Below are 9,820 nucleotides of genomic sequence, written 5' to 3' on the forward strand. Positions count from 1 at the left end.
TTAGCTGATCATCACCAGATTATCAAATACAGAAATGCTTGCTATATATAACAGCTAGTGTACCTGGAATGATTTATTAATACTAATTTAATCTGGAATACTGACATTTCAAAACCTTAATATCCACAGTCCCTCTGTTCATCTCAGATGTGAGTGTCCAAAACTGTGGAACGGATCAATCAGTGATTCTAATCACTGCTCTGACTATTTATTAAGTCAGGGCTACAATGACAGATCCTAGTGCAATAATTACAATGCTGGTCCCAAAGAGCTGGCAGTAGCTGTGGAATACGTGAGTCACAGCAGTGAGAGCACCAAGGCCAAAATGGCAGAACTCATGGGGTCCAAATAAAATAAAATAAATACAGCAAAAAAAAAAGGTCTAAGAACACACAAAATGCCAATTATAGTGTAATAGCTGTTGTAAAAAACTTTTTTTAGGAAGATAGATCAGATCAGCAAGAGCAATTAGGGGGCATGTCCAGCTTTAATTAATTTAATCATGACAGATTAACTGCAAGAAGAAAGGTTTACTTATGCTTTGGGACAAAACTACACTAAGAAATTAGTCATTATAATGGCACTATGTGGATTTGTAGGGTGTTATGTGCTTTTGGATTTGGGAGAATTATTGATAAAATTTAGTCAAGTAAAAGAAAGACATTTTCAGTAAAATCAATGGATGCACTGTGGATTTAACCCTTGCATGTACAAGCCTGTCAACATCAACCCCTTGGAAAGCTTTAAAGACCATGGACTGGAGTTATCTCTCTTGGACATTTTGGAGTTCAGATATAAATGGGAGAAAGGGCTCCTGACAGCCGCAGTCCTAGTGATGATAATGTGATTTACAGGGGGCTGCAACAAAGTAAGGAAACAGTCGATTTCTGTGCAGTATTGCCTCTACAATCAGCTACAGCTCTTCTTTCTCTCTGGAAATGCTTTTTAGAGAAAGCTGTGGCACCCAGAGAAGAGATGAGGTGCTAAGGAGTACTAATGGTGTTTTACTGGTGATATCCCTGGGCTAATAAATTCTTGAATGTTCAAAAGTAAATCCTGCAACTCACTCCTTACAACATGTGTGAAGACTGTAGAGCTGAATGTATTGCATAAATCACTCCTGTGTCTGACCCACAAGCTCAGGAGATAAAAGCCAGTGAGAGCTGTGGGGCTGGTCCTCCACCTACCCTTTTCTGAACTCACTAAACACCATTGGTCAGTTAGGAGGGCTAATGCTGTGGGCTATGGTGGTGTTCAGCACGCCACTAGTGTTTAACAGATGTGGCTTCCAGATGCATAAAATAATATTTAATGACAACTGTCCCTCTTGCCTGCAGTCCCCGTCAGTTCTGGTTCAGTGGGCTAGCACAGGACTGACAGGGCAGGACAAAATATAGTTTCTTTGGTGCTTGTCCACTTGTAGGGCCCATACGACGCTGAGTGTGTGGTAGCACCCAAGGAACATGTGGCATCCCGTGTTTACATTATGCTAGATGACACATTGCTGATCATACTCCACTAGCACTTTTAAATGTGTCAGACTCTAGGAGATTTATACAGTGACTTCTAGTGCTCTAAGTGTAGTTAAAGGAACAACATGTTATGCTTGTCACTATACTCCAAAAAGGCTGTGGAGAAACCTTGCTCCTGCCGTTCCTTCCAGAAGGGACCATGTGCAAGTGTAGGGACCCAATGTTGGGTAGGGACAGCTGCAGAAAATAGGGTGAATCCCAGCATCTGCCACAACCAGAGAATGTATGATGTTAGTATGCAGGCTGACAACCTCCCCACCTGTCCCTTCCTTGTGGTGCTCTCACCCCACAGATCTCCTACAGACATTGTGGCAAGCCCAACCTCCTCTCTCAGTGACCACCTCACAGAAGGGCATGCAATATTTCTGTATTTATCCTCAGAGATACTGAAATTCAGTGTACTAATTACTTGTGATTTTAGCAATTGTGCTGCAACAGGTTCCCTGCTGTCAGACAGTGAGGACAAAGCACCCACATGAGAGACCACTAGTCCTACGTGGCTTGCTTTACAGCACCAGCATTGTCTCATCACCTGGTTAATAATTTGCTAAGAAAATGATTAATGTAACACACTTTCTCCAAGTTTTGAAACTTATGCCTGAATAATTTTAAAATTGAATTATTTTCTAAGTGGCAGTTGTTTCTAAACAGATACTCTGCATGTGTGTACTCAAAAGCCTCCAGTTAGACATGGGTTGCCCAGAGCGGAACTCTGATTGCTCTTTGGGCTGACAGGAGAAAGGGAGATGGGACTTTTCAGTCAGAAAATTCAGACTGTCACATGGATACACTGACCAATGTCTGACTTCAACTGCTGCATCTGTACATACTGCATACAGGGACTAGTGTTTCTTCCCCGCTTGCACCGCTCTCTTGGTGCGTATGGCCACCCCCAGGATGCCAGATCCCCCGCCAGACCTGACACTGCCCACCTGAGGCAAGGTGAGCAGCGGGGGAACCGGGGCAGCACTGGGCAGGCACTGGGCAGGTACTGGGCAGGCAGCACTCCCACACAGGGATTGGGTGGAGCACAGCAATCACCCCTCTGGAGGAAGGACCACCAGCTCTGCTGAGCTTTGCACCCATTCTCCTCTGACTCTGCGTGGGTTACACTCAGTTGCTTAATGGCTTAACTTCCACTGAGCTCAGAATGGACCTCAATAATGTTTACACAGCCAGGATACTATTTCTGTGTCTACCTCTGTCTTTCATTAGCATGTGTGTATTTCTCCAATTCACAGCTTTGCCCTGAAGTTGCTCAGGATGTATTTCCTCTCTAAATATTTTTGCGTCACTGAGTGATGCCTAGTAGGATGTTCTCAAGCTTTGCCACTATAATATCATTTTCGTTGCTTTTTAACTATATTTTCAGTCTTCTGTGCTTTAAGATTTTCCTCCTCTCCTTGTTGTAATCTTGTGGCATGAATGGCTGCATATGCTCCTCCTCGATTTGTTCCATTCAGAATTAAGCCACTGGGGCTCCCTTAGCACCTATGGCAGGATTTTTGCCAGCAGTTGTGCTTGGGAGCCACCCAGTCCCACCAGGATATGTCTAAAATCCTTTGGCACGTGAGCTCCCACTGCAGAAGCTCCCCTGGCATCTGTGCTGTGTCTGGGATGTTGTGCCCAGCTGATGAAGCCCTGGGAACGGAGTGGCCCAGTGCAGCTCTATTGGCACAGTCCATCAATAAATGCAAAAGTACCTTGACAGGAGCATGCTGAGCTGCTGTCCATGTCCCAGGCACCTCTTAGGCTGTTGAGAGAGATAGTGTGGAAAGAGCTTGCAGTAAATAAGCCTGCTGGTTAGACAGGTGATGGAATAAATATGCCCCTCTTGCATCCCAGATAAGTGCTCTACTCATACAGAAATCCATCGTTTGATTTTTTTTGGCAAAGCAAATTGATATTCCTTGATTTACGGACTTCAGACTGGCCCTGGAGAATTATCAAAAAGGAATCTAAGGACTCAGTGAGAGGAAATGCCTTACTGCTTTGGACCGGTGGTGCTTCCAGCCCTGTGTTGTTTGTGAGAGGGAGAGGCAAAGCAGCAATAGGGGATATGGGACCTTATGAAGAGCATTTTTTTGCTCACGTTCTCCACTAGCTTTGTAAACTGAAATTATCAGTCATTTTCCCCTCAGCCTTGTCCTGTCCACACTGAGAAGTCACAAACCTTTAATTGTTTCCCCTAAGGTGACTGCTCCAACCACTTAATTGTGTTTGTTGCCCTTTTCTGTTCCTTCTCTAACACTCTCCTATCTGAGAGGCACATACTACTTGAGATGTAGGTTTTAGAAAGTGATAAAACATTTTTTTTTCCTGCTTTCAATACTCTTCTTGATTATGTCCCACATTTTTTGGCATATTTGGCCACCATTACACACTGTTTTTAGATCACAGTCAATGGTGACTGGTCACCTGCCATCTTTTTACCCATTCACTCAGTTTTATGAGATCCTTCATCACCAAAATTAGTTTTTATGTAAACTATGATCCATTTAAATGCATTGAACATCTCTTCTACCATCCTAATTAAGGATTTAAATACATATGTTTGGCTGCAGGATACAACTCCTATATTCTGAGTGCAACAAAGCTGGTCTTCATAAGGATTATTGGATCAAGGCCTTCCTGCAGATAAAAATCTTATATGGAAGCCTGAAAAGAGGTGACAAGTTGGTAAAGGGCAGCTCTGTCACCCCTGCCAGTGTTTGGGATTGTATCATACAAGAAGCAAGAAGAGGGACACCTGCAGCTAGTCCCTGTAGATGTTTGCTCAAGAAAGTAGTCCAGTGTTACTCACACCAGTGGTATTTTGAGGACTAGACAGTGTCCTTTTTATTGAATCAAGAAAGAACTAAGTGCCAAAAAAGGATCTGTTGTTTTGTTTATGAGTAAGAAGTTATGTCATTCTCCCACATGAAAAGGAAATAAGTCATGTTTTCATCTGGTCCATCTGATACTTTCTTTAAGGTGTGCTCTTATCTCTGATGGGTGGGGCCTGGAAGTGTCCTGCACTTTGGCACACACTGAAACAAGATACTGTATTGAGACTAAATACAGACTTTTCTCTAAACTGCTCAGAGCTGGAGGCATATTGGGTGGAGAAAAATAAAATTTCTGTGCAAGAGTAATTTCCATTTAGGTTGCACAGGCAACCTCTTCCATAACTTGCAGTCCAGATTACCAAAAGTCACTAAAAGGGCTACAATCTATGAAATAACATGTAGATCCACTAATTGACTCACATTTGTTCTGAAGAAGTAATTTCACGCATAGAATTTGCTTTAAAAGAGGCCTCTCTGAGCTTACAGCAAACTCAGGGTTAAGAATGACGTCTTAATTTTGTTCCTGATCCTTCTGTTGACTTCAGATCGCATTATAACCAGGCTACTTAACATGGATCTCAGTTTGTCCTCTGTGTACTGAGAGCAGTACTGCCTCCTTTTCTACCATATGTGGTTGAAAGATGTCATTTTGAATGCATGTGCAGGACTCAGTACTGCCTGCTGTGTTTTGGGAGGCACATTCCTCAGGAAGCAGTAGGTGACCTCCAACCCTGTCAGCCCCCATGTGCACCACAGTCCATCTGCTCCCCAGGGACCTGAGTATGATAAGAAACATGGGCTCTGCCATGAGGAGGCTGAGGACTTATAGGTCTGACAGCTGGGAGAGGCCCAGGCAAACTTTTCCTATGGTCCAGCTCCGCATCTGAAGGTCACTACTTTAATAGTTCCTACTTGCAGTATTTCATCAGCATGGTGTCTAAGCACTTCTAATTAAATAAAAGAGAATAATGACCAGAGTGCTTTAGATCCACAAAAGGACTTAAATACTTGGCTCTGGAAGGCAGGATTTGCTACGAGTACCATAGGTACTGCGCAGAACATTTGCATCCCTAGTGGATGTCACCAACTGCAAGGCCGCTGAACTACAAGCCACCAGTGACAGTTCTGCTTTCCCAGAGTGGTAGCTTGGAGGGGAAAAATGCTTGTTCCTGGTCCTGCTGTGGGACTCAGAAGATCTGTGTTACAACAGTCTAGACTGATGTATGCTACACGGTAGAGGAAACTCTTCTGCAGAACTGTAGCCTCGGACACTGCGCAGGCTCTGTCACTGTGCATTTTCTGCAGTGATTCTGGCTATCCTTGGCAAAGTCTTTGCCAAAGTTTGCTGAAATACAAGTAAACCAACAAACTCTTCCCTCTCTAATTAAAAAAAGAGTTTAGCATGGTGGCAGGTCAGTGTATGCAAGATATATATAGTGTTAAGATTTCGACCTTCAACCATGAGATTAAAAATTGCATGTCTTCAGAAACCACATTATCATCTGCATGCAATATGTATTTAAAGCAGTTACAGAAATATTAACCACATTTACAGAAATAGAAGTCCATAGTCAGATGTTGACACATATGTTAAAGTCTATCATAAATAACAGTCTGGCTAAAGAAAAAGAAGCTACTTTAAATCTAAATAAGAAAAAACTACAATGTTTTTATTGTGAATGTCCACAGATCTGCAAGGATTTTAGCATTGCAGAAGCCTCCCTGCACAGCACCTCTGAAAAGACCCTGGAAGACCATGTACTGCTGTCTCCCTTCTCTGTCCACTGAGGTCCTGCCATCCTGGACTGTGTAAGTAACACTAATGCTGCTCACTTCATAGGGCTTCTCTCTCTGTTGTGATCTTTGCTATTTTACAACAGGACTTTGCATGAAAAAAAAAAAAAAAGGCAAAAACCATGAAACCAGAGGTGCTGCTCAGCTGCCTGGCCACCATCTAGCTGGTCTGACAACAGCCTCTTGGATCTAATGGCTCAGCTGAAGGCTGACCCCTCCAGTCCATGGCTGACCTCTGCCAGTCCATATGCCCTCAGCAAACAGGGCATATATAAGTAATGACTACAGACTCCTTGACAAACTGGCAAGCCTGCAAGGACCTTAAGGGGCATACAAGAAGTAAGAGTTTCTGTTTGGAAAGAAAAATGAAGGAGTGAGATAGTGACCTGTTGACTGAATTCTCCCAAGCCAATATAATTAAGGCCCTTGAGAACATTGTGTTTTCTTTTCTTTCATTTTTGCCTTTTTCTTGCCTTCCTCTTATAAGTCTTCCCTTTCAAAGTGCATGTAAATGAGAGTTGAATGTGGTTTGGAACCATAACACAGCCAGAAAGGTTCCTTTCTGCCTATAAGGCTACTGAGACAATGGCAGGAGTGAGAGAAATTATTATTTGCATCGGTAGCAACGCACAGGGCCAGCAGCATCCTACTTGGAAGTGGTGAGACAGCAGCAGCCCATGAAGGGGAGAGCAGGCTTGGTCTGTGCCAGGTGCCCACTTAGCTCAGCCATGCTGGCCCCTGTGGGTGATGGCTGCGCCCTGGTTGTCACCCCTGCAGCTGGTCCCACACATTACTCCTGGAAGCCCTTCTGGGGGCACACAGGATCATCAGAGCTCTTCAGAAATAATTCTATTTCTTATAAAATAATGTATACGTCATACATCCAGAAACTTTGTTCTGCCTCTTAAACAACTTTACTCTTCCAACAAAAAGCCAGCTGCATGCTTTGTAGCACTGGCCAAGATAACTTCCCTTGCAATTGACTGAACTTCAGCTTTCAACAATCAGTAGAAACCACCATAAAAGCAAATCTTAATTGCAGTTGTAATCTGCATCTTGTGTAGATCCTTACACAATAGTCACTGTTGTCTAAATACAGAAGCAAAAGTCACCTACAGAAATCCCCAATGGAATGAAAACATATTTCTGGGAGACCTCTGGTAAAATCTTTGATTTTTTTTTTTGATTGGGCAAAAATTAGTAACAAAAATTTAGAACAGTACTACAGATACGTGGAACTGTGCTAAAGATACAAAGTAAAGTGTTTATATTAAGCATATAAGAGATAAAGAACTAATGCTTACAAATAAACTGAGAATACATGCATTTATATGTTATATGAATAAAATCTTTATTATTTATAATAGACAACAATGGTATGCTATTTAAACAGAACTTATTTCACATTTATGTAACATTCCTTTCCATGTGTCCTTTGCAGCATTTCTACTATGTCAAATACTTGTACTTACTCAACAAACTGTTTTCCTTTCTGCAAGTAACCTAGAAAAAATATCTATATAAAAATATACACACATAACTTCCATAGTAGCTAGATATTAAAAGCAAAGAAAACAAACCTAAACCCATCAAAAATGACATTCATTCTTAAAGTGTAGCAGAAAGTCTGCATATGTGGCATATTTAAAACTGTATCCCATAAGCAGCCAAAAATAAAGAACAAAAACAAAATAAGGAAAATTAATTTGCTTCTGTCGTGCTCACCAAGTTTAATTTAGTAAAAACTTGCAGTGACATGAAGTTACCAATTCTAAGAATAATTAATACTTTGTAGGAATTAACTGTAAAAATCCCATTGTAGTCAAACTATATACACACAATTCCAGCTTTTATTTTCACCTGACATGCTATACCATTGTCAAAAACTACTACTTCTCTCATGTCTGCTTTTAAAAATAAACAGAATACCAAATGCAATAATAATATTCTTGTGTTCCCTTATTCTTTCTTGAATTAAGATGTTACTGGAAGCAAAGGGTCTTTTATTGAGAGTTAATAAAATAACCCGATTTGCATTTTTTAAAGAAAACATAATTCAATTCTTAGTAAAAAAAGACCTTTAAAGTAAAACTATCCTTTAAGAGAGAATTAATAAAAGTGTCAGTGTCTAACAAAGGTGGTCTTTCCACCAAAGGAGGAGATGATTCCTCCTTTGCTGCCTGCTACACTGTGAATAGCTGACTTCACAGCAAAGCAGGGGGAAGATGTCCAAATGTTTTGGTCAGTGTGGTGCAAAGAGCTGCAAGGTGCTGTAAATGAAGTTGACTTGAACATAAGATGTCAGAGTTTGCACTTAAAACAGCTGAGGCTTAACAGGAACACCCTCCCTCCAGTGCAGCTGGCTGGGGTGAGGAGGGCGCACACCAGCACCCACCTGGGAATGACTGTGTGTGCAGGCTGCCCCCCTAAACCATTGCTGTAAGAGCAAAAAGGATGGACACACCTCCTGACCAGATTTCTCAGTTTCTAAATATGAGAAGTAAAAACAAACAAACAAAAGTATTAGACACTTTTGCACAAGTAATACAGCACAGTAACCTTTAAAAGATGCAAATAGATTAAAGCTAAGATAAATTCAGCAAAAACGTATCAAAGGCAGATATCTAAATATTGAACTAAAAATTAAAATGTTTCCAGAATAAATAGGAATGTAGCTAAACATGTTTTGCACAACAAAGAACAAAAAAAACCCTCTCCAGTTTTCTTAAAAAAACCCAACCAGCTACCACAGAGAGCAGCACCTCATTCTCATCCCATCTCTCCTCTCTGTGATCTTGTCACAGTTGATTGCATGAACGTCAAAGTTATTGGACATGTATTGCTTCTCTTCCTACATCAGCTGCTTTTTGTGCTGTTTAATGTTCCAGCAAAAGTAATTCATAAAAATTTACTACCAGCACTACTGTTTCATGAACATAACTCAAAGTCTAGACTGATAACAACCTCTTTATGCTTTAGATTAGTTAAATATAGGAGCTAAATATCTCTGTAGTTCCAAACAGCACACTAATTTGAAAAATACATAGAAAGTCCAGATAAAGTTATATTTTTGTCTTCTGAGCACACTGTGTTGAAACAATCTTATTTTTTGTTTGATAGTTTCTACAATACTATGAATATGTGAGAAGTTTTCTTTTGATCAAAAAAAGTCTAATCTTCACAACTATAAAGAAACATTATGAGTCACACAGCAAAAGGTGAATAAAAAGACATTAATTCATGTTATTGTTCATTCGTATTAAGACCTTTTTAAGTCTATCATGGTATTTTGGGGCCTGAATTATGTTTTTAGAATTTCTGGAATGGGAAGCAGCACTACCTTTGTGGAAAGGAGATTTTTTTTTACAGAGATCTTGCAGAATTGGATTAATCCAAGTCTGCAAAATACTTGGAACTCCTATAATGCATTATCTAAATGTAAATGTATCGTTAACCAGTAACTGATGTAATTTATTCAACACCCCATGAACTGCTGGTTACACTCAGCACTTACAGAAGACCTATTAAAAGCAAGAAGCAGGCAAATTGTTCTTCAGTGGGCTGGTTTTTATTTTATAGATGTGTTACTAAAGCATGCTGGTCTCCCTTTGGACTGGGAGGAGAATCCATTCTGCAGCAGTGAACTTGCTGGGTGCTGGGACACTT

The sequence above is a fragment of the Strix aluco genome, chromosome 1 (genome assembly GCF_031877795.1).
Source record: "Strix aluco isolate bStrAlu1 chromosome 1, bStrAlu1.hap1, whole genome shotgun sequence".
In the NCBI taxonomy this organism is placed as follows: Eukaryota; Metazoa; Chordata; class Aves; order Strigiformes; family Strigidae; genus Strix; species Strix aluco.